The 26,314-nt window shown below is 43.4% G+C and overlaps 1 long non-coding RNA gene across 2 annotated transcripts; it reads right to left on the bottom strand.

Moving 5' to 3' along the window:
* Window positions 1-18,533: 18,533 nt before the first annotated feature.
* LOC131403707 (uncharacterized) lies at window positions 18,534-22,725 on the bottom strand. 2 transcript variants are annotated; one of them, XR_009219490.1, is made up of 3 exons: window positions 22,657-22,725; window positions 21,366-21,447; window positions 18,534-20,222 (listed from the first exon to the last, which is right to left on the bottom strand). It is a non-coding gene; the product is annotated as an uncharacterized LOC131403707 (long non-coding RNA). The 2 variants fall into 2 exon arrangements; XR_009219491.1 differs by having other exon boundaries at window positions 21,366-21,415.
* Between the last annotated feature and the right edge of the window lie 3,589 nt (window positions 22,726-26,314).

Below are 26,314 nucleotides of genomic sequence, written 5' to 3'. Positions count from 1 at the left end.
GGGGAAAAGAGGGAACAGAGCAAGGATGGGTGACAGGTCTTGCAAGCAGCATCGGGGCTGGAGGGTCCCACCTGAAACAGTAGCATCATTTCTGACCAAGCTTCTCGTGCTTTTGAGCGTCCAGACCCTTCTCTTCAGGACCCAGCTGTCTTGTCTTGTGTGAGACATCAGGGGCAGCGCCAGAAGGACGAGGGCAGCCTCTCCATGTGTGTTTGTGGTCTGTCTGCAGAGCTGCCCTCTGGTAAGACCGTTTGACCTCCTGGCCAATGCGGAAGAGACGACTGAAGTTCCTGCACAGGCTCAGCTCTGTCTGTTTTCTCTTTGGTCTAGAAATAAGAAGCCCAAATTCAACACCCAGACACAGAAAGCCATGGAATTGGAAATGGCTTTTGTGGCAGAGTCTTGACCAGCCCCACATGGACTGAGGGGACATAAATGCTCCAATCCTGTCCTCGGCAACAGCCAGGGCATTTGGTTTTTTTCCCTCTGAGAAAATGGCCCCATGTAGATAAGAAAGGGAAGTTGATTTAGTATCAATGTCAGGAGAAAGCAAAGGGCACAGGCAGAGCATCAGAAACGCTTTGGGAGTTCTCCTGGACAAGCTCTTGCCCTGTTCATGTTCAGCAGGACTGTGCTTTCCTTTCATTTTTCTGTTTCTAGAAGCCACAGAACAGTCGGTTACGGGGATGACATCCCCACAGTCATTTAGGATGCTCTTCTCGTGAAGAAACACTCAACCTGCACTTGGTGGGGATTAAGGTTATTTTAGAATGAAGATGATAGTGTTGCTTAGATTATAAAGAGATAATATTCAAAATCTAATTTAATTTTAATGGAAATTGTATAGTATAAATTATATTGGACAGTGCTATGAATCCATATGAGGCTACAAAGTTGTATCCTTAAATATTCAAGTATGTTTATCACAGCATATTTATCATTAATCTTAACTTTTAGAAAGCTTATTCTGCAATGGAATTTTGGAGGAAAATAGAGGATGGAAAGAAAAAGGAGAGTGAAATGTTCACTCAGAATTTCTAATTAGGTTTTGGAAGATGGTGGCAGAGCGGAACTCTCACGGTTCACTAACTTCACAGCCTTAGGAAAGTCACCAATGTTCCTGAACACCTGATGCTTCGTAAGAAAGAGGAAAACCAAACAGTGTCATAAATCACTTACTTCGTAAGTGGTCTTAGAAATTAGAAATCATGTGTAAAATCATCTAAGTCACTGCCCAGCACAGGGAGGGGTCCAGGACATGACATTGTTATAATTATTGTTATACATTCTTCCTGAGAGTCATAGGTTGGAAGTGAGAAGGATTACCAGGACACTAGGTAAGCGACTTAAGATGTACAAAAGGTCTGTGCACAGGGGATCTGTGCAGAGAGGAACCCGGTGGTAACAGTGAGCAGTGAGGCTGGCTGCGAAGGCGCCGTCTGATCGGCTTACATCATGTGGAAAAGGTGTTTGCACTTGACCCGCAGCCCTGTAATCTCCTCTGTTGTCCTGCGGGCCCCAGCATCTAATGATCCTGAGCACCAACTCTTCACCTCGGGCAGCAGGAGCTCTCATCTGATGAAAGGCCCCGTACCAGCCTCCTGTGCCCGCTGTTAGGAGTATTCTGTAGCTCTTAACAATGTGAATCTTTGACAGAGATCAGCAAACAGTAGTTACGCAAATCCTCTTAATGCACATTAGAGAAGCATTTCAAAAACCAAATAAACTGCACTAATTAGAAATCTCGTGTCAAAACCACGTGCCAGAAGCCTTCCAGAATACAAAATCTCGTAAAAATATCAGGAGCATCTTAAGAAACAAAACAGAATATAGGTCTGGTTATTCCTCCAACTATAGCTAGAACACCATAATCTATTTTAAATGAAAATCTAAAAATAGAGGTTATTTCTCTCTGGGAATTCCACTTATTTACAATTAATCAAAGCAAAGCAAAAATGGTCAGATCATTATCCTCATTATCCTCTTTATAGCATGTATGCAGAATCAAATGCAAGCCCATGGGGGAATCTGTAAATATGATATTGGTTAGAAAGCTCTTGCCAAAATGCCTTACTTGAGAAACATGGCAGACTTACTTCCATTTGCCTAAACTCATTTGTAAATAATTAGAATAAAATAGCATTTTTCTTCTTAAAGCTCAGGGCCTAAAGTCTTAGATAAAAGTTCGCTGCCAGCTAATGTGGGGAAAAGGTTTCGGATGTTGACATCACACTTCCTTGGTGCTGGTTTGCGGGCACCTGGAGGCTGGAGGCTGCAGGTTGGAGACTGAGGCTGAAGGCTGGAGGCTGAGGCTAGGGGCTAGAGGCTGAGACTGGAGGCTGAGATTGCATGCTCAAGGCTGGAGGCAAGAGGCTGGGTACCGGATGTTGGAGGCTGAGGCCGAGTCTGGAGACTGAAGGCTGAGTCTGGAGGCTGGAGGCTGAGGCTGGAGGCAGAGGGATGGAGGCTGAAGGTAGCATTGTGGCTCTGGAAAACACGAACACTGTGGAATATATTGTCCTGAGCCTCCACTTTCCTGATTGTAAAGGAGGACAACAGGCAGGAAAACCATCAGACACCTTTCAGGGGAGGCTGGCCGGGATGTAAATTAGGCCCTATAAATCTGGCAACATGTGGAGGAGTGAGGGCAAGCCTGATCCTGAGCAGATGAGTTGGTGGACACCATGCAAGGGGACTTGGCCCCTTTGCCTAGAGTCGCGCCCCCCCCATGATATCTCAAGTTAAACCCAGCTGAGCTCTACTGAGTGCCCACAGGTGCTCCGTGCTGTGGGGCTGGGGCTCCTGGCTGAGCCTGAGATGGAACAAGGTGACACTGAATGTCACATGAGGTGGTTATGTTGAAAACAAGCTGTGGGATTCTAGAAATGCAGATGATGGAAAAGAACATTCTGCTCTGAGAAAGTGTCAGAAAGGTCGAGAGAAGGGATGGCATTTAAACAGGCTCTTAAAAAGTGCAGATATTTGCCAGGGGTCAGGTTGCTCCCTAGGCCTGGGAGTGCAGAGGAGCATTCCTGGCAGATGACACAGCACGAGAGGAGAGTGGGCTCTGTGTGCTGGGTGCACAGGAAACTACTCGGGGTGATTAGAACAAAGAGGGACCACGAGCAGCTCCGGAAGTGAAAGTGGAAACACGATCTGGTGGTCCATTTGGGGGGTCTGTGTGCTAAAGACTCTGACTTCTTTCTCCCTGTGAGTAATGGAAAGATGTCAGCATCTTTTAACCTGAGACTTGGCAGGAAGAGCCCCTTTCCTGGTCTCATTCACTAATCACTGGAGGCTGAGCCAGAACACACAGCCCTGCACCCTCTCTCGAGGACGCCCCTGAAAACATCCCTGAAGAAATGGAAGTAAAATGATCACCCATAAACAAAATGATCAGAAATAGTAAAATGATCACAAGCTGATGAGAAAATAAACGTCCACAACTTTCTACCTGTGCATCAGAAACACCCAGTTAAAATGTGGAAAAACTCTCTGGGGTTAACAACACAGATGAAATCCAGGAAAGAGGGGTCATCACACTAAACAGTGATAACAAACAGGCTGGTTAATTGGGAAGAAAGATTGCTACCCCATGACCCTCACCCAACTAACTAATTAGAAATGAATTTAAAAGATTCATCTAAAAAAGAAGTTAATAATGGAGTAATAGCACAATAGAAAAATGTAAGTGAATATTCTCAAGCTATGGAGTGTGGACCCTTGAGGTTACCTGAGACCCTTACGGGGGGATCCTAGAGAGCAAGCTATTTTCCTAATAACACTGAAACATATGTTATGGGTTGAATTGTGTCCCCGCAAGATTCATATCTTGAAGTCCTAATCCCCCGTACGTCAGAATGTGCCCTTATTGAAACAGGGTCCTTGCAGATGTAAGGAATAAAGATGAAATCACTAGGGTGGCTCTAGTTGAATATGACCGGTGTCCTTCTAGAAGGGGGAGGTTTGGACACGGGCACACACACGGGGAGAACGCCACGTGAAGAAGAAAGCAGAGCTGGAGAGATCCAAGCCAAGGAATGTCAGAGACGCCACAAACCGCCAGAAGCAGGAGGGAGGACTGGGCAGATCTCCCTCATGGCCCCAGAAGGCACTGACCCTGCCCACACCTTGATCTCGGACTTCTGGCCTCCAGAACTCGAGGAGCCAATTTTCTGTTTTTTGAGCCGCCCGGGGTGGTGCTCTGTTAGAGCCGCCCTAGAAATGCCCACAATGGACTGCTCCTTGTCGCTCTGTTCTCTCACGAGTGTCCCGTGGAGTTGACCAGACGTCATGTGACACACGAGAACAGCATCTCTCTGAGACTAAGGGAATGCGCCCTTGTATATTCCTTGTGTTGTCTAGAATATTTTAGGTTTAGACTATAAATATGTATGCTTTCAAAAGTATACTCAGTTTTTTTTTCTCCTTCTACAGATGTGTTTGGACCCAGCGCCATCAAAGAAAATCTTTTGTGTAAATGCTTCACGACAAACAAAAGTGGTGCTGAAACACCCAAAGCGTTACGTAACTGTTGTGAATCTCATCATTTGTCCTGGAACTACAGTGCTGGGAATCCTACAGGCACCTGAGGATAAATCAGGATGATGGCCCCAAGCTTGCGGGTAGCCACTGCATTATTCCATCAGGAACTGGCAGCTGGACACAACGCCAGTCTGACTTCAGAATGTCTCTGATCAAGCAGTGAAACTATTAATTTTACCAAATCTCGACCTTTGAGTGTGCATCTTTTTAATATTTTCTTTGTCAAAATGGGAAGCAGGCAGGAAGTGCTTCTGTCGCATCCAGAAATATGAGGATAGTCTTGAAGAAAAGCATATGTGCCATCGGTGGAGTTGTCAGGAAGACCAGCTGCATCCTTGTCATGGGATCCCGCGCTTACTGGAGAGAGTGACTGACGGTCAGACTCTGATCCGTCAGTCTGGGGAACTGGGCAGACATCTCAGCAGTGAGCAGATGAACCTGTTCTTGCAAGGACCGCAACTGCCAGTTTTTGTTGCCATGATACAATCTGAGCGTCCATGTGAAAATAAGAATTTTGGAGATCTCGTATCTGCCGCTGTGAGCCCGCCAGCTGCCAGTCCACAGGAGTTTTCTGTTAGCAGTGGTGACGTTGACAAAAGTGATGCTTATGTATTGTTTAATGAAAAGCGTCAGCATTTGGAACACCTGTATATAACTCAAAGAAACCGACACTTTCCAAATGACAATGCATGATGCTATATAAAATGATGCAGAGGTGGGCCGGCCCCGTGGCTTAGCGGTTGGGTGTGCGCGCTCTGCTACTGGCAGCCCGGGTTCAGATCGCGGGCATGCAGCAACGCACCGCTTCTCCAGCCATGCTGAGGCCGCGTCCCACATACAGCAACTAGAAGGATGTGCAACTATGACACACAACTATCTACTGGGGCTTTGGGGGAAAGAAAAAGAGGAGGATTGGCAATAGATGTTAGCTCAGAGCCAGTGTTCCTCAGCAAAAAGAGGAGGATTAGCACGGATGTTAGCTCAGGGCTGATCTTCCTCACAAAAAAATAAATAAATAAAATGATGCAGAGGCAAAAGATCCATTTACAGGGTGCGATGGGTCAATGGATGCTGACGTCAAACAACACAAGGCTTCCACACATGTGGTATCAGAGTCCACATCGCAACTCCCCTTTAAGAAGCTACCACCGTGGCATAGTGTCAAAGAACTGCCACACTTCTCTGGAGAGGCTGTGAAAAGCCCTCTCTTTTCTAACTATGTATCTGACAACACTGGATCTGCTTTGTATACTGCAACCAAAACATCATATCAACACAGATTCAACCCGGGAGTAGCTAGCTGCCTTCCCTTAGGCCACACGTTAGATTTTCAAAAACGTAAAGTAACACCAACTCTTGTCAGTAAAAATTGTTTGGCTTGAAAATTATATTTATTTTTTTATTAAATGTTATTTATGCTAACATTTGATCAGTTTATTATTGTATATTTTTTAATTTTTTATTGAGGTAACGTTGGTTTATAACATTATATAAATTTCAGATGTACATCATATTTTGGTTTCTGCATAGAGTATATCATGTTCTCCACCCAAAGACTAGTTACCATCCATCACCATACACATGTACCCTGTCACCCGTTTCATGCTCCTCCCTCTCCTCTTCCCCGTTTTTACTGAATTAATAAAAATATTTTAAAATCTCTTCAGTTTTAATTTCTAATAGGGTTAATATCAATAGATGTAACCGACTTTATCAACTCATTTCATTTTCCTGCGACAGAGTAATTTATTCATATCTTCTTTTTCCCTCAACTTTTAAAAAGTACACCTTGAAAAGACCACAAAAATAAAAAATAAAAAGAAATATAGGCCTAGCCCTGGAGTTAATATTTTCAACCCCAGGATAAATTTTATTTTGTATTTAAATTAAACATACAAACTTAATATCAAATGATGTATCTTGAACCAAATTTCTGTATAAGTGAATTTCCCTGGGCTCCTGATATGGTGATCCGCTATTTTGCAACTTGACCACCACACGTGAGCAGGACAGTCCCAGGCCTGTCAAGGCCGGGTCAAAGCAGATGTCACTGCTGTATACTTTCACACCCAGGACGGGCATGGCTAATCAATGATGATTTTCCCCAAAATGAATTTCCATTCCCTGGAAGATTTGTTTTGTTTTTCTTTAGTTGAAATATTTTGTCACAACAACTGTTCTCATCCTGAAGAAATTATTCAAATTCTGTGTTCCATTTCAATTTTTAATAAAGTAAACTGAACAAAAGTTGACCACTGAAGAAACAAAACACATAGTTGTAAGATTAATAGATTCTTCTCATTCCTACTTCCCTCTCCTGGGACCCAAAATCAATCCCCGAACCCCAAAAGACAGACAAACCAACAAATAGCGTCTTTTTCTCTTAAGCTTCTCTCTTGCTCTTTCCCTCTGTCCCTCTCTCTCTCTCTCTCTCTCTCTCTCTCCACCCTCCTCGGTCTCTCTCTCTCTATTTCTCTCTCTCTGTCTATGACTCTGTCTCTCTCTTTCCCTAAACCCCCACCCATCTCCTCTCATTGTAAGAGAGTGTATTTATCTTCAACCAAAATTCCCAGACAACTTTACTCAGTTCTAAGAAACCCAGATATGGAAAACTTTCTCTTTCTTTCAGATGTAGAAAAGCAACTTTTATGAGATTTTCGGCTCCTTGGTACACCATTTCAAATTCTTGGCTTTTGTTCGTGGAAATTATAGGAAATATTTTCCCACATGTTGTAAATTATCATCAAAGATCTCAGTCAAATTTTATTTTTATCTTCATAATCAAACTAGAAAAAAAAAAAGAAATCCACAACCCCCTGTCAATCATAAAGCATTGCAGGTAAAATATTCCTTGGGGGCCTGGCCCATGCACCATCTAACCATGTTGGAAAAACCAGATCTGTCTTCTAGCCTACGTTTTACTCTCCATAATTTCCTGTCATGAAATTAACACAGCCCTTTCAATCCCCTTGGTGAAAAAATGTGTTTTTCCTGGCTAAGGGTCTGATTTAGAATGGCCGTAGGAAAGCCACCTTTGTCGTAGCCTTTCCTGGTCGGTAAGATTCTCAGTTAGTTCTCTAGCTGCCCCCAATTTTACATATGACAGAAACGTCAGCTCTTGACAGCATTTGCAATGGCCATTTTGTAAACCTTTACCGATAGTCAATTAAACAGCACAATTACTCTTTGCAGGCAGGCGTTTACGTCCTGAGGATGTTTTCTGTATGTTGCTTTGTTCTTTGATAGATTGCTGATTAGGTTTTAGTACATATGTTGTGATTAGTAAGAATGTAACAATATCGTAAACAAAGAAATTGGCATTTATTACAAATTCAGATCCCCAATGTGGGGTCCCTTCAGAGTAGAGAAATCCCTATGTCGGCAGTATGGACCCAGCCTTCCTTTTAAAACGAGGGGCTCTTCTTCTGAAGAGCGTTCCCTGCTGTTTACCCACCCACAGATCTGCCTAGAATATTGACAACCTAGTGCTTCCCGACCAGTGCCAGAAGTGGTCCTTTCATGAACCAGGTTCCCCCAAATGAAGGCCAGATGCTTTACAGGTGAATTGAGAGAATGCCACAATTCCCCGATTCCCATAAATAATAGGAGAGCTGTCAAGAAGAATAAGCAAAGATAGATCATTTTAAAGTCCCTCAAAATTTTTGCTTTTTTAACTCTTCGTCATCTAAAAAGCCTTATTTTCTTTGTACTGAAATAAAAGAAATGGTGGTAATGGATGACAATTTTTGGTAACTTTTTTTGTAGTGGAATAAATATGGCTTTAATCTTGGCATTAAGAATATACTAAGACCCCTTGTGGAGCACTGCTGTGGGGCAGACAGAATGTATTGGGAGGAACATGGGGATCTCTTGGTGCAGTGACCACCCAACTGGGTAAGGCCGCAATCTCTGTTTCCTGGTCTCCCCGACTGGGTCTGTTTCTCTGCAGAACCCTGACCAATACACAACCCTAGCCCCAGAAGCCATTGATCTGCTCTCTCTACACACTTGATTTTTCTCTAAATTTCCTGTAAATGATATCCTATGATCTGTAGTCTTTTGTGTCTGCCTTCTTGTTTCTGAATAGTGTTTTTGTGATTCATCCAGGTTGTTGAATACATCAGTAGTTTGTTCTTTCTTAATTGGTGAATAAAATCCCACAGCATGGCTACACCACCACAATTTGTTTATTCATTTATCTCTTGATGGACATTTAGGTTGTTTCTATTTTGGGCTATTATAAATAACGGAGCTGTGAACATTCAGGCGCAAGTCTTTGTGTGGACATATGCTTTTATTTATCTGGGGATATCTTCATAAGATTGAGTTGCTGGATCATATAGTAAATAGATGCTTATCTTTTTAAGAAACTGCCAAACTCTTTTCCAAAATGGCTGTACCATTTTACATCCCCACCAACAATGTATGACGGTCCTAGTTTCTTCGCCAACACTTGGTAATGTTACACTTTTGGGTTACAGCCGTTCCACGAGTGTGTGGTGGTATCTCATGTGGTTGGTGTTTGTTTTCAATGGATAGATTTGCTAGGTATAGAATTCTTGGCTGACAGATTTTTTTCTTTCAGCACTTATGCTGTCATTTCATTATCTTCTGGCTTCACAGTATTGGTCAAAAAGTCTGCTGCCGTTCTTTCATTTGTGTGCCCATATGTGATGGGCTACTTTTAAGATACTCTCTTTATCACCGGATTTCAGCAATTTGTTTGTTAATATGCCTTAGTAGACATTCTTTGTGTGTCTGTGTATTTGTGTATGTATTGTTTCTTCTGCTTAGGATTTATTGAGTTTCCTGGATCTGCTGATTTAGAGTTTTCGTCAAATTTAGAAATGTATTTGACCACTATTTTCTCAAATATTCTTGTCTCACTCTTTCGGAAATTCCAACTATAAGTGTCTTATACCCCTTGATATTATTCTACAGGTTGCTGAGACTATGAGTTTTTTCCCAGCTATTTTTCTCTGTTGCATCATTTGAGATATATTCTACTGCTATTTCTGTAAATTCACTAATCTGTTTTAGGAAAACATATGGTCAAACTCATTTGTATAGGGTTGGAGAATAGATAAAATTTTGCAGCTAAGTTCAGGACACCATAATAGTATTTAACTACAAAAGGTGTAGCAAAACATGCTCTTGGGCTGGCTGCCTGTTTTTTTTTTTTTTAATAAAAATTTATTGGAACACAGCCACACTCACTCATTTATGTGTTGTCTATGAATTCTTGTGAGCTACAGTGACAGAGCTGAGGAGCTGCAACAGAGGCCACATGTCCTGCAAAGCCTAAAATAATTGTCAACTGACTCTTTACAGAAAAAGTTGTAAGAACCATGATCCAGGGAATTCTGTAGGGGACATGCTGCAGTAGACAAGGATATGATACTTAGGGCGTTGTCTGCTTTTTCTCACACATAACACCATTCTTTCCCATTTTAATGTAAAATTTACCTTAAAACAGCTTGATGATATTTAATATGATATTTATTGGAATACATAAACTCGCATGTGATTTGTTTCCTTCACTGAATTGCAGTCATGAACAGTCATTGCCTAGTTTGACTCTGGTTCTCTGCTCCTCTATGAAAGAGACAGGCTTAAGTGTCCTTGTGAATTGCAGCTTTTAAGTGTTAAAAAGCCTCAAAATATACACACAATGCCCCACGTGCTTGAAGTTCAAGTGGCAATTTAGCCTCTTGGCTAAGACTGTCACCTTTGCAGGTTTACAGCTGCTGCAGAGTTCACATGCCTGGTAGGAGCTCTCCCTGAGCTGTGGTTGCCTCTACATGTGGCAGCCAGAGGCACAGCCCTCTCGAAGGGAAAGAGTGGAGCCTGGATTCTAGGACTGGCATTTGCCTCGCTTGAGCTGTTCTTAGAATGGGAAGCATTTAAACGCCTGCGTGAAACTTATTAGAAAGAGGTTATTACGTTGGGGACTGCCATTGAGCTCTCTGAAAGTTCCCTGGCAAACTCTTTGCGTAACAGGAAATCTGTTTTCTGCTATGATTTCAAATTGGAGGTGTGAGAGAGGAGTAGGAGACAAAGGAATTCCATAGCACAGAAGCTTATTAAAAGAACTGTTATTTCTCAACTAGAAGAAACACTTCCTTCATGCACATGCATGCATGCAAATGAATAACTAAAACTGACATGCTGCCCATTGTCTTTAGTATATTCTCTGGGAATTCAATCTGTTTTCTGTCGCTTTTCTAACACATAAAATGTCAGAACAGTGTTAAGCTTTATTAATGATGATGATAATAGCTAGCAACTTTTTCTATCTCTTGAAGTAATTTACATGTGTCATAGGAGGTAATCTTCACTGCTTTCCTGGGAGGTACGTGCTATCATTATTCCTATTTACAGACATGGAAATCAAAGCTTGGAGATGTTAAATGGATCCAGTCTATGATAGCATGTGCAGTATACCATTCTGTTGAATGAATATACAACTGTTTTCCTATGTCTGTGCACATATATTGAGAGCGGTAGGAGAGAATGTGTAGAAAAGATGATTTCTATGGAATTCCATAAATTATATCAAATAGATGACTTTATTTATAATGCTGTTTCTCAAATATTTCATTTTTTCTTCTACAGCTTAATTTTTCAAAAAAATCTATCCTAAAAGGCAAAAATGTCATAATCACACTGTACATCCTTGGATTATGTCCATTGTGCCCTTACTCACAACACATGCATTTGTTTATTTAAACTTCCTGGGCTTCCCGTTCAGGGAATAGAGGTATGACAGGTGCTGCGGGAAATCCACCTGATTTCCTTTGCAGAGATAGTGAGCATCGCTTCTCTCTCTTTACATGAGAAGAGTAGCTGTTCCGTTGCCTTGACTGCCACTTTGTGTAGTCTTGACCCAGACCATGTCCGGCCAGTGATGGTTGTCAGTACTCACACACTGAGAAACGGCCTCCCTGGCCTAGTGTGTTGACAGCCACATCAGCCTGCCATCAGCCTGGAACCCAATTTCCGCAGGCTGGGCAAGGCTTTCAGGCTGTATATGATGGGGTGCTGAGACGTGGGCTTCTCTATCCCCTGAAAAGACCACTGGAATCTTACCAACTTCTGGGAAAATGATCCCATTTTTTTCAGATATGTAAGGATGCAGTTTCATGCATGACAGTTCAATAAAGCATATTTAATATATTCATTTCTTCAAATTTAAACCAGATACCTGGCTTGAGTGAAATTTCCAATTAATTTCTATCCCTCCAAGCCTCTGACATTTGTAACTGTTCACGTTAACCCAAACCACTCACTCACTCACCTTAGTAAAAGCATATTTTGGGATTTTATGTGCTGGGATTGGACATCAAAGAATTGCTTTTATTATAGAGCTTTTACTAGCCAAGTCTGAATTCAGAACAGACCTTGCTCAGCAGCAAATGGATCTAGTGAGTAGTTATGCTTAGTAATAAAACAGGTGAGCTGTGATCCATAAGATTCTAAATTGAAATCTTCCCCCCACTTGGATCTTCTAGGAAGAATCCCTGAACATTTTGTAAATGAAATTTATCTTTCCTTCCCTCAGATTACTTTCACTTTCATTTTCTCTCTCAGAAGTGACCTTTCTGTAATCACACCAGCGTCAGAACTGCCCAATGAGAGTACCTAGAAGGTCTCAGATTTACAGTCTGTGAGCTGCACTGGAGGACTGTAGCTTTGGATCAGACAGAAATATATCAAATTCAAAGAACATTAAATGGAAAAATAGAACAAAGTCCCTCTTGAACTGTGAAGAAGAAAGTATCCTTTCTCTGCCCCATCCCACGGCCAGACCCTGCCCACTCTAAGGTGACCACCAGCTTTGTCCTGGCGGCATCATCTTAAGAAGTGAGCAACTGTCATTGCTCACATCCACCTGGGATGGAGCATCACTGAGACCCAAGGAGTGAGGTGGAAGACTACCCACAGAAATACAACCTTCAGCTTCATCCTTATTTTTCCAGTCCAGATCCCTAAAAACACCTCTGGAAATTAAAAAACCTGATTCCTCTGCTTAGATGGAGAAGGATTGCATATTCTTTCTCCTTCATCTCTTGGGACAGTCTCACAGCTGATGTCATTCTACAGTTGATAACACTCCCCACACCTCACCCTAGAAACAGTAACATTGGGGACATTGATTCTGATTCATCTCCTGTCTATAGGAAGGTAAATTCTAAGAGGAACAGCTACAGTCTTCCTCTAGGACAAAATGAAATATCTGTAAATCAAAGCCAAAGCTTTGAGGTTGTTTTTCCTGAAAATTCCAATAGGGCACTCAGTTCTAAATATTCCTCATGACTGAATAAGAAAGATTGTCCACATGTTCACACAGTTCTACAAATGTCTGTTATTAATCATCATCCTTCAACCGCCATCCCTTGCTAAGCAGCACTGTATGAACGGAAAGTGTGCTCCTGGCTCTCCAAAGGCAACAATGCTTCCAAAGATCTACTTGGGACAATCACTTTTTGTTCTTTTTTTCATACTGCTGTTTATAGTTAACTACGAAACAGACTCAGTAAAATGAGTTTAAATCTGTGCATAAAGGTGAAGGGATTGAGGTGGGGAGAAGAGAAGATTAGAGTCGGAATTAGCCTGTTGTTGTTTTTGACGATGGGAATGTTTTTGATAAAGACATGTTAAGAAGTAATTTTTCTATCCTCAAAGATTTAAAAAAAGAGGAAATTGACTTAAATCAAAACAAAAAGTAAAAGATCTCAGTTTCATGTAAGGGAAAACAACTGGAAAACAGAAACAAAAGTTGGCCCTTGAGGGTGCATGCACACCACGATGTGAGGGGCCTGTGGCCTCAGAGCCTGCTCTGTGGGGCCTTGGAGGCATCTCAAGAGAACAGAGGATGGGCAGCACATGCTGGTGGCCCAGGAAGCCTCAGATGCTCAGTGTTAACATATACAATTTGTCTGAAGTGATGTCAACGTGTTGAAGCAACAGGCTCCTTGGGTGAATCTTGGTAAGGGGCAAAGCAAGATCATGTCACCTCGAGAAGGGGAGGAACCTGGGGCCCCTCATCCACTGCACTACCTCCTACATCTGGCAGGTGGAGGGGGAGGCAAGGGAAGCCTTTACTCCAAAGACTTTCCAAAAAGTGAAATGTAGCATTGCATGTGTGCTGTTCAGTCACTCGCCCAATTCCATAGAGGAGACCCAATTCTTGTATCTAATAAGATTTTTCAGGAAATGAACATTACATTTGCCACACTTGAACATGTTGGCTCAGGATAACAGATGAATCTGGGCACATTTACATGGCGGAGGCTCACTCCTATGTGGGAGCAGAAGCCCAAAGAATTGTGGAAACTTTATCTTATATCTGGCTTGTCTCAAGTTCTGTGTCAAAAAATGGAAACCTCGAAAGATCTTAGTGAAATTTCATTCTTATAAGCATTAATTTGAGAGATCCGCTCAAAACCCAGAACTTTCTTAGGATACATTATTTATCCCATTTTATGTACTTTGAAGAGGCAAACTGTACAGCGTCTGAGATGAATGAATGCTTGAAAGTCACATAGTTTAATGTTTCCAAATGTTGCCCAGCTATCTAAATACCTGAGAGCATTTGTTATAAATTAAGAATCCCTGGGCCTATTCGGAAGTCCTGAATCAGGTAGGTTTAACAATTATCCAAGGTAATTGGTAATTATACCAAGATCACTCATGTTTAGGCAGAACTGATGTGGTTCCACTGAGATCTGTGATGTAATCTCCTCCCTGTCCTCGCACCCAAATTGGCCAGCTCCCTGTCCGGTCAGTCGTCACGCTCTCTGTATCAGTGAAAGTACGCATATTTCTGGGCTCTATTCCCTCCAGAATTTCCAGTTCTGCCCTTGAAACAAAGGATATTTTCATTGAACCACTATGTTAATCAAGAGACAGGTACCTCTCACAAAAGATGTTTTCCTAAGCAAGCAGTTCTTCAATCCAGTGTTGGGTTAATGGGTAACGGCCATGGAGACCCCAGTCCTTTTACCCTTAAAAAGATATTTCTACATGAGAATCAAAGGTAACCTGTTGCATGAATTCCTTTGAACAATATGAAACCTAAATTTTTATTTTGAAAATTAAAAACCAGCCGTTGAAACATTCAAATAAAAAAGTAAATTCCGTGCTGTAAAAGACAGCTGTTTCTGAATAGGTCTGAAGACTGACAGCTGCAGGCAACTGCACCAGGTGTCGGTACATGGGGAATCGATGAGGTTAGGAGCTCCCTGTCCACAGAAACAGCCTGTCCCGACCGGGCACCTGGAACAGACCAAGGGCGCTTTATTCTTGAATATTCTTCCAGGGAAAATGTGCTGAGTTCACTCCATTGATCTACAAAGGCACGTGAGGTCGTTTGTCAAATGTGAAATCTCATATTTACAGAAGTCTAGAGAAATCGTTTCTTACCCAGTGTTTACTTCTGTTTGTCAGATTAAATAAAGTATAAGAAACAATAATCATCGTCACCGCCCCTCATTTCCATCTTTTGTTTCCAGACGTTTGTTCTTTGTCTTCTGAAAAAGTCTGTCTTTAAGAGTTTAGAGTTGGAAGGACACTTGAGGTAGTGATCTCTGAAACGTTCTTGATTAAGGCACCAGAAACAAAGTTACCACACTCTTTACGGGACACCACTGGCTTTCAAGCTCTCTGCTGCACCCTGAGTAACCGAACAGAGTCTGGGACCTTCCAGGGAGAAAAGAGGAAGCTGAGAGCATGGTTTCTTCTACCACACCCCCACATGTCAGATTTACATATTAAATTTCCTGCAAAAGTGCATTTTAAAAATTAATTCCACTGGAGGGAGCCCACCATCCTGCACAACCCACCTTCTCAAATCCAAACTCTTGACATCCTAAATTTTAATCTCCTATGTAAATGCTAGGTCCCCATGGTTAGGACCCCCAATCACAGTGCAGTGTAAAGGGATCTTACCGTAGCGATTATTTATCAGTGCACGCATCTGTACTGAATCATCATGGACTCCTCGGTGTGAATTGAGATACTCTATGGTATGCAATGGCAGGTGTGCTTTTCACAATTGGGACTCTCCCTAAGGTGATCTCTCGTCTCCTGAAAGAACGAATCTAAAAGGTCTGCAGGTATCGTATCCGAGGAAGGAGGGGGAATGGGCCACCAGGCGTGATGTCTGCAGTAACATCTGTGTCGGATGCTCTGACCGGTCAGTCAACAGCGTTCCCTGCAAGGCCGTGCTGGCGGCATCATGCAGCACACTACAGCTGCAGATGCATTTTCTCTCCAGATCGACTATCAACTGGCAGACGCTGAATAGACCAGTTTTATCATTTCCCAGAGAAAGGCTCCTAAGTGGCTTCAATGATTCAGTCTGCCCTTTGTACCTCCTGCATGTGAAGGCAGACAATGTCCTGCTGGCTCAGATATAAATTTGTCCTCAGCTCTAAGGTGACATAAGTTTCTGAAAACTGAAACTGCAAAGATGTCCTTTGTCATCTGAGACCCTGTCTTCTTTCCGCCTGGAGTGCTAGCTGTGAGAGACGTGGGTCTGCCTCGGGTCTGCTTCCTGAGACTAAGCGTGTCTCACCCTCACATGCTTCTTTCCTGGCTCCACGTGGCCTGTGCTTTCTGCTGCTGGACTCATAAGATCATCAAGCTCTGCTTGATTTCACCTTTGTCTTTTAAAAGCATTTAAAAACAAAAAGGTAACAAGGTTCTTGTTTCTAGACTTGGTCTGGGCTGAGTTGAACGTTCTCTGAGGCAATGCTGACCACTTGAACAGCAGGCAGGGGACTCTCCCCTGGAGAAAACAGGGCAGCGCGTCACTGCTCTGCTGAAGGATGAGGGTCCGTGAGTTTCTTAAATACATCCGCCTTGTCCATGGGCCACCTCATTTAGACCTCACTCATCAAACCCCGAAAGCCCTTCAAACCCTGAGTTCTCACCTCTTGCATAGCTCTCTTGACAACATAAACAGATGCTGAGGTGTCCGAGGCCTCAACAATCATGACCTAGATTCTGCACATGCATGTCAGAAAAGAAAGATGGTGTCCTGGCAGACGAGATCCTAAAGGGGAGAGTTATCAGGGCTATGCTCCCTGCAATCTGTAGGATATCAAAAGCAATTGGAATAATGTTTCCTTTTCTAGTTCCACGCCTTATAAAATATCATCTTTAAGAAGTCCTGGATGCCATAGGCCATCAGTCCCACGATGCTCAGTCTCCCATAGTTTACCATCTCAGATGTTAGGATGATTTGGCAAACCCGGCATCCTATGGTGTTTGTCCAGGGACAGTTGTGAGAGGTGTCACCTCCACTGCATGGAGAAAATTGGGGGTCATCTCTGCAGGTGTGGCTGACCAAGGGCGACCTCTGGGTGTTTCAAGCAACAAACATGGAAAGGCCCATCTGAGAAAGGCATGTGGTCCCCCACCATTGCTTAAATGTACTCCATTCATGTCTGGGAGCTCAAGGAAGCCACAGCATCAAAACTTGCCGAGCGGTGTCAGCGGCTGGGAAAACACCGTGGCCGTGATTAGAGTCTCTTCTACGAAATGCTTTCACAGGCACTGTAGCCACAGTGGGCAGCCATGGTTAAGTGGAAAACATGGGCATTTGTGGCTCAGTCAAGCATGGTTGGAACAACTGTGCTCTGAATGTGAATATGTTTTATGATGCCTTCACCAGCTCACTTACACTGTCCTCTTCATGCTTTCCAAATAACGATGTATCATACTAGTCTTTGTCTAAATATATGGATTTACGTGGGTATAAGTAGAGATATTTCAATAAACACATTGAGGAACACTTTCAACATGTATAAAACATCTAAGTCATAAAAGGGTATTTTTTTAGTTTAATCGGCAGTGCATTTTCATAAATAATGGCGAGTCTTTGAACTGACGGCAAGTCAGTGAAACAGAGAGTCATTGAAATCCAGCACTGAAATGGGACCATCTAGTGCGATGGACACCCAGTCTCAGTCACTGGATGTCAGGCTTCGAGGCCCCACGTGGTGCGTCAGGTCCTGCGTCCCAGTTAGCATCTCTCACGGCAGCCTGGAACGACCCACAATCCAAATGAAACTCCCCGTTTGCTGGCACACCTTTGAGCCGGGTGTCATAAGCACCTCCTTCAATGAGATTGCCTCCTTCAACCCTCTTCTGTATAAAATCTCATGATCTCAGGAAGGTTTAAGCACGCCGAGCCTCATTTTCCCACCTATAAATTCACATAGCCATGCTGTCTTCACACTGTGCTTCTGTGGTGGTGTTGACACAAACTCAGGCCGACGTGCAGCAGGGACGCACGGGCTCCCATCTTGCCATCTACACACCAGGCTTCCCCAAGTCTCCTTGGATGGTTCCAGGCTCCCAGAGGCACCGACACGGCACATGGATTTGTGTATTGTTGTTGTTATTTTAATCAAAGTCCAGTCCACCAGAAAGCTGTAGATATTTCTACAGGAATGTCTGGAGTCTGGTTAATTCAGAGGTTCAAGGATTCTGTTTAGCGTTGTTTAATGCTGGTAAAATAAGTAAATATGCACCCAGCACTGACACGCTTTTCTGCAGATGAGTGTCAGCAGCTCAGGGGTCGGATGTGGTCACCTGCGGAGCAGCCGCCCAGCGTGTCCAGCCTTCATCCAACCTTCTCCCTTGATTGGGAGGAAACCCATCCCGTGCTTTCTCAATCCTTCAGACCTTCTCTACAATATGCATCTACGTCCTCTGTCCCAGCACCTCGCGGGTGGAAAGCACATGCTTCTTACAACAGCCGCCTAACTGAGCTCCCTGCTCTCAGCACTGGCTCCATCAATCTCTCCTTGATCCTTCTGACAAACTGGTTTTCTGACCGCCCAGCTAAGGGCTTTCCTGGGGCTCCCCCGACCCTTGAGGGGCTCGCTTTCCTCACCAGCTTCACGCCCTGCTGTCCTGCTGTCTCCCCTCCCCCAGGACGCCCCCACTTCTTCACATTCCCCTATCTCCACCCTCTTCTGTCTTCTCCTATATTCTTCTCATCTCCCGGTCCTTGTGTGGGTGAGGCTGGCTCTGTGGGCTCCTCCTGCTACCTCCCGGCCTGCAGTGGAGGCCTGCCCTCCCCCCGCCTGGGCCTGCTGCCCGTGCCTCCCGGCAGGTCTGTCTCCCCTGCCAGCCCCTGTGAGGACCTGCGCCTGCGTCAGTTCAGTGTTTTCATCCAGATGCCACACAGCACCCGGCATGTTGTGCGTGCTCCAGAAACACATATTCACTCCCCAAAACCGATGAGATTGCACACTAACGCCCAGCCCCTGCAAGGACAGGCCTTAGCTTCTCCCTGTGCACGTCCTTCCAGGAGGAGGCCTCCTCTCCTCTTCTCTGGGGCCACCTGTTCGCTGAGCCTTGGAGTTCTGACTGCCATATCAGTGCTCACCCCTCTCTTCCTCCTGCCGCCTCCTGTCACACAGCCGGCACACATCTGGTGGGGCCTGGGCGTGACCTGGAAGCCTTTCTTCCCGTACATCAGGGCAGCAGTCACTAAGGCCTCGCCGTGCATCCCTTATTCCATCCTGCCCTTGACCTCTGCGCTCACCATTCCGTGGAGAGAGAGATCTCCGAGGAAGCCCCTAACGTTCTGACCCTATCAGGCCTCTGGGAAACGTGTGGCCCCACAGGGACCCTCCTTGCTCGGCTTCATGGTTCACCGCCCTTTCCTGACTCTGCTCTCCCCTCTCCAGCTCTCTCTTCTCATCTCTGAAACCGGCCCTCCTCTTGATGAGAATTGAGCACCTTCCAGCACTCTCAGGCCGGCCGACTTCTCCTCAGAACACCTGACAGGCCCAACCCCCTCACCCTGCCTGTGTCAGTGGCGACAGTGTCGTGCCCACTCTGGCTGTGCCATGATCATGGACTCTGTTCTTAGGCTGTGTGTGTGTGAGAGACACGCCTTGGCGCATGTGTGTTGAGCACCATCACTGAACTTGTGTCATGTCTAAAATCAAGCTCCCCGTGCGTCTTCCCAGCCCTCAGAGAAGCCCAGCACGCATCTGTCCTCACCGTCCATGGAACACTCTTCTTCCTGGCCGGAAACCACTGCACATCTTCACCTCTCCTCCTCAGGATCTCTGCCTAATTGGTCCCATAAACCTTCCAGTTTGTTCTTGGAAATGACTCTGGGTCTGCTTCTTTCACCTCCAGTGGCCTTTCCACCACTGTGACACCACGACCTTGGTTCAGACTCAACATTCTCACCACTCGTGCCGCACGCTCTGACAGGTGACTTCCTGTCAGCGGTGTTCTCGTCCTGCGACTTCCCGTGGACGGACGTGGATTTCTATGCACTGCAGTCGGCAGAGTCTTCTGACCGAACAGAGTCTGCCACCTGCCCGGGTCACAAGCTCTCGGTGTCAGTCACCACGCGCTCCTCCATGCCTGCCTCCCCGGGGCCTCCCCTCTGAACTGCCCTTCCTTCTGTAATCCTGCAATGACTGACTGTCAGATACTCCACGTGAATACACGGGGACGTCACTGGTGTTTCTTTCAACACCCAGCACGAGAGGCTCAATCCTCGATGAATGAAATGTTCCCCACTCCTGTGTCATGGACCCTTAGAGTCTAACATACTCCAGAGGAAGAGTGTGCTCTCAGTCCTCCCCAACACTCTAGTCCTTGTGACATCATGGGAACAGCAGGGTTAAAATGTTTTCCTGGAAAGAAAAGAGCCATATGTAAATAGTTCTTGCCTAAAAGCAGATCTTTCTCCTTGAATGATCACGTTCAACAAATCGGGCAGTAGGAGGCCCTATCGTGTCTTGCAAAAAACATTAAAACATTGTTTTACGGCAGTGAATAAGAATTCATTTAACTGGTTCTTGAGATTTCAAATAAAGGTCTAATTAACATCGAGAATTTCATTTTACTTTACACTAAAATGAGCAATCATTGGTTTTTAGGGTTTTTTTTTGAATTTGACACAGATTTACTCTCACCATGTCTGAGTATATTGAAGAGGTGTTGGGGAGAAAGAGTAAGGATAATGGGCACATGCCTGATCTTTATTCCACTGAACAGGCATCCCCAGGCATCAGCTGCTTGTGAGGCAGCAGGGGGTGTGTTAAATCTGAGGCTGCATGTGTCTGTTCACAGGGCCCTCGCTGCACTGGGATGAAGTACATGAAACGGACTCTAGGAGAAGAGGAAACGTCTTGGACTTTTATAAACCTTAGAACACGTCTGTTTTGCTCCAAGGCATCTGAACATCTGGGCAGCCGTTTCTCAATGGATTAGTCTGGACAATGTCTTTCAAACACCCTGAGTGGCAGAGTTCTGCCTGAGGGGCAGACGGCAGCTGAAGGGCAGGTGCTCCACACACCCGTCACTCGAGCTAGGGGTATGTGAGAAAATGCATCCCCTTTCATGTGTGGATAAATAGTTCCATTCCTTTGATTTCTTTTGTACTCTCTGGGGCCTACGGCATTGTGATAGCGTGAACATTCAACTCTCGCTGACCAAGTCTCAAGATGATGTGCTCACTCCTGATCGTCATTTCGCCAAGCTCCACTCTGTTGCTAATGATCTCAGAGAGTTTTCTGAAGATGAACTGCATTTTCCTTCAGTGTAAGATTATGCAGTATAAATACAAAGACACAGACCATGCAGCATCAGAGTCTGCAAAAGTGTATGTGAAATGTGCTGGTTGAGATATTGAAAGTGCAGCTGAGAGATGAGAAACAGGAAAAGACACAGCTGTGGAGTGTGGGTGTCCATGTGGGTCAAGTATGTGAGTAAGAGAGTTGAGGTGGAAGACAACAGGGACTGATGTGGAATTAGTCACTATGGAAACTCATGACCTGTCTTAAGAGGCAGCCTCTACTTGCTTCCAGCCAGTTGGTCATTGTCACTATGGGACAAGAGTGTAAAATCTTCTGATTTCTAATAGGAGCATGAAATGTGTATTTTACATAAAAGACCTGATTTCCAAAACCTTATTTAGACAAAACAACCTATGATTCACCAAAGATGGCCCCCAGTGTGCCAGTTTGCAATTTCTTGTCTAGAGCACTTGTTTTTAAACATTTTTCAAAGGCAGAGTCTACTTTTCAAATGGAGTCATGCGTGAAACTCTAAAATAAAAACTGACAGAAATACTTTTCCATTGCTATAAAATTATTTTGTTTGTTTAACTTTCTCATATTTATTTGCTATAATTTAGAAAATGGTGGCTCTGTTTTGATAGACATTTAAAAGTTGAAATTCTGGAGAATAGATTGCTGTGGCTGTTTTACATAGCCTCAGGATCCAAGTTATCGCTATATTTTGTTTTGGTGACACTATAACAAAAAAGTTCTGATTTACACAGAATCAGAAATATAGTTGCAAATAGTGATTTTTAAAGCATGCCTTACAATCCTGGGATACGTCCAAATTAAACTAGATCTGGGGCTTTAAAGAGGGGTCATAGGAAATCCTCACTTCCAAGATAAATTGCATAGCAAAACGTAACCACTTCTTCTCTCCTTACCACAAAAATAAAAGTCAGCCAAGTAGAACCCAAAACTCACCATAAGCACCAAAACTATCTATATCCCAACCCTGTCATGACTCATGGTTTACGGCAGAAAGAACATGCATCTAGCTAACACAACTCTCTCTGGAAGTGAATAAGTCACCGTTACTGGGTATTCCCACTGAGCTACCTTCCTGGAGAAGATGTGCACAGACCTGGGTTCTTAGTAAATGAAGCTGCAGAGGTCTGATCTTCATAGTGAATGACATATTCACAGGTATACAGGGATGAAAGGAAATTTTCATTTAGGTTGTGAACAAAACTGAGGTCATTTGCTCAGAAGCAAAATAACGTGCTAGCATATCACGAGGAGCTGGTTTTTTAAAAAAAAGGAAAAGAAAATGAAGATTTGGGCAGAGGGCGTGTCTGGATACTCAACAGTGATTCCACTAAGCCTCACTACTTCTCAGCTGGAGACGACTGTCAGTTACCGACCGCAATGGGAGTGTGAAGAGCGTATTGTTTGAGGGAGTTTGGCTCGTGATAGTCATGAAGAAGTGTCAAAAATCTCTATGCTTTTATGTATTTGGCCCATGACACAGATTTGGAAATAAAAAAAAATAAAATAGGCTAACCATTTTCATTTGTAGTCACATGTCGCTGTTTAAAGAAATGGCTACATGCTCTTCTTTAATCCAACAGAATGAGACCCACCAACAGTCCATTATTCCAGAGGAAAACCAAAGAATAAACTACCATCCATGTCGATATGGATCCAGTCTTGGGATATGACCCTGAAGAAGACAGTCAAGATTGGGCTGGATTTTAGCCATACCCTGTGGAAAGTGTGGGGAGTGGTTGAGAGCATTATGAGTGACCCATCCAAAGGGAGGAAAGTAGGTGCTCCACAGGGGCATGGTTTTTTAATTTGCATTTGGGTCCCACAGCCAGCAGGATGGCTTTCCTGCTGGGTGGACTCCTAGCTCTTCTCACCTATTGGGAGGACACTTGGGAAGAGTCAGCGGTAGAGCTGACATTGGCTGGTGATGGTCAATTGCCTCCTTGACGACCAGATGCTAGAATCAGCCAAGCGTTTTTTGAGGCCCCTTTTTCAAATCATGATAGAGACTGCTTTGTTCTGGGCAGGGGCAAATGTTTCCAGTCAGATTGAAGTCGTTTCAGGTTTATTTCAACTGCAAAGAGTATAGTTGGGGAAAGCTGACAAAGACGCCCCTGCACACCGGCCAACGTCAATACTTGATATGATACAATGTTTGAAAGAAAGAGGAAACTCGTCCTCTTAGGGTCTCCTGGTGAGGCTTCCTCGGAGGCAACAGTAAATTGATGGAGATGTTCTAGCCCTGCCCCTTCTGCTGTCTCCACCCAAATTCTCAAGGCTCCTCCTGCACAGCGCAGGCCCCTAACAAGGAAATGAGGTTGGGATTCCTGGGACTCTCGTGGTCAAGGCCGATGGCTATGTGGGACTGCTCACCCGAGACATCCACTCACTCTGTCCCTGTCAGTCTGGGTACCAGGTTTGCCTGTTGGTAAGAGCAGATCCTGGAAGCTGCTGGTCTCGCTTCCTCTCTTGTCCCAACAGCCATACCTGACACATGGTTACAATGGCGAGACAGAGCGAGAGAGAGGTGGTAAACCTAATCGTTATTCTGCGGGCTATGGATCCAGCAAACGTCTGGTGAAACGAGAAGAACTGAGGGACAAATAACAGTTTGTGACATAATGGTATCTTTTATTTGAATTCATATTGTAGTTTTTTATTTCCGTAAATATAGAAGTTTCTTCCTAAACTTTTTTCTTTTCTGTTTTTTCCCTATAACATTATTCGTCATTTAATCAGTAAACAACATAAACTTCTACATTCTTTACAAGGAAGAGATTATCTGGGTCACGACTTTGCGATGAGCCTGGCTTCCACTTTATTCCCTAGTTCTAGTATCTGAAATCTTCCATCTCTGTGACCACATTTTCTATTTTTTCGTCTCCTGCCTCGGTAACCTATTTAATCTCTGGTGCCCTGAGAACGATGATCAGCTGTGCTCTCATCAGCACAGAGGTTCCTTTTGTTAACATGTTGTTAAACTTACTACTTCTGTTTGCCAGCATGTTATAGCCTCATAAGGATGTTTCCACCATAGTCCTTCTGCCTTTCTACTCTTCCTCTTTTCCTTTCTTTCTCTTTCTGTCTCTTCGTTCAACATTTTTCTCCTTTCTTTTCTGCATTTTCTCTCTACTCTTTCTCATACTCTCTTAAAACTCTCTTCTACATTCTCTTCCTCAATTCATTCCATTTTTTTCTCCTTCCCTGTAATTTTAAGACAACATTGTAGTTAAAGTGTGAAGAACTTCATTTAGGGGCCAGTCCCCTGGCTTAGCGGTTCAGTTTCCGTGCTCCGCTACTGGCCGCCTGGGTTCGGATCCTAGGCGTGCACCAACGCACCGCTTGTCCGGCCATGGTGAGGCAGCGTCCCACATACAGCAACTAGAGGGATATGCAACTATGACGTATAACTATCTACTGGGGCTTTGGGGAGAAAAGGTGGGGGAAAAAAAAGGAGGAGGATTGGCAATAGATGTTATCTCAGGGCCAGTCTTGCTCAGCAAATAGAGGAGGATTGGCGTGGATGTTAGCTCAGGGCTGATCTTCCTCACACACACACACACAAAAGAACTTCATTTATAACAGCCTGCCTGACGTCTCCCAGGAGCTCTCACATCATCTATCAATCAACTGCCTGTGGATACAGATGTTCAGGCAACCAACTTTCCCTCTCCAATCTTCGACCCTTCCTTCCTCATGTTGGGCCCTCGGAGATCACAGCAGCTGGTATTAATGCCTCAGGGAAGAATACTTCCATTATGATCAGTCTAGCAACTCTACTCACAAAGGGACATTTAAGGATATTGTTAGACATAGCATGACCTACCTAGAAAACCTCTGTGTCACTTCATATCACTGTTGAATCAGTGACAAGGTCATGCTTTCAGAGTTTCCAGTTTCCATCTTGAATTCTTTTTCAATTAGAGGAACAAAACTAGCCCATTGCTATTTTCCTAGCCTCCCATATATGCTACATACTTCCTCAAACATTACTGATAATAGTTGTGAAATCATATTTTTAATTTCAATAAGTATTCTCAAACATGATTAGTGGCTCTGCAGATTTAACTCTCTTTAAACAACTATTTATGGCATATCTCTCCATTTATTTAGGTCTGTTTCAATTTCTCTCAACAAAGATTTTTAGTCTTCAGTTTATAAAACTGCATATTTTTTTGCTAGATTTTTACTAGGTACTTGAATTATATAGTGCCATGGTAATGTTTTGTTACAGTATATAGAAATGCAATTAATTTCTGCAAATTGGCCTTGTATTCTGCAACTTTGCTAAGTTCACTTACTAGTTCAATGTTTCTGTAGGATCCCGTGAGTTTAGGATGTATACCACACCATTAAATGTGATATTTTCTGTACAATATTTTCTAAATGCACTTTTTGAGATAGAGGAAATTCACTTCTATTTCTTGTTTGCTGAGGGTTTTTACTATGAATGGACATTAAATTTTGTTAAATGCTTTGTCTTCGTCTATTAAGATGATCATATGATGTTTTTCCTCAATTATGGGAAAATGTGGCAATTAACATTGCTTGCTTTCCAAATTTTAAACCAACTTAGCCATGTTGTTAATATATTGTTGAATTTGATTTGATAACTTGGTTAAGAATTTTTGCATCTATGTTCGTGAAGAATATTGGTCTTTTTTCTTTAGCTATCTTTCTTAGCTTTTGATATCAGGGATATGCTGGCTTCATAAAACAAATTGCATCCTGTTCTCTTCTCCTCTATTTTTCAAAAGAGTTTATGTTAAAATGGTGTTATTTCCCTCGTATATGTTTGACAGATTTCACTTAGTGAAGTCATCCAAACCTGGAGTTATATTCATGGAAAGGTTTTTGATTAAACATACAATATCTTTAGTAGATATGGCCTAATTAAATTGTATGCTTTTATGTCAATCTTGAAAACGCAGGTCTTTCAAGAAATGTATTCCTTTCCCTTAAGTTGTCAAATTTATGCTAACAAGTTCTTCACAATATCCCATTATTAACCTTTTATTTTCTGTAGTAATGCCTCCTCTTCTGTTACTGATATTAGTAGTTTGCAATTTCTCTTTTGTCTTGGCCAGTTTTACTAGGAGTTTATTAATTTTTCATACTTTTTGATTTTCCTATTATTTATACATTTTCTATTCTATTGAGTTATTCTCTTTATT

The sequence above is a fragment of the Diceros bicornis genome, unplaced genomic scaffold, assembly GCF_020826845.1.
Source record: "Diceros bicornis minor isolate mBicDic1 unplaced genomic scaffold, mDicBic1.mat.cur scaffold_790_ctg1, whole genome shotgun sequence".
Lineage (NCBI taxonomy): Eukaryota > Metazoa > Chordata > Mammalia > Perissodactyla > Rhinocerotidae > Diceros > Diceros bicornis.
The sequence above is the reverse complement of the archived record's forward strand: the minus strand, read 5'-3'. Positions and strand labels throughout refer to the sequence as shown.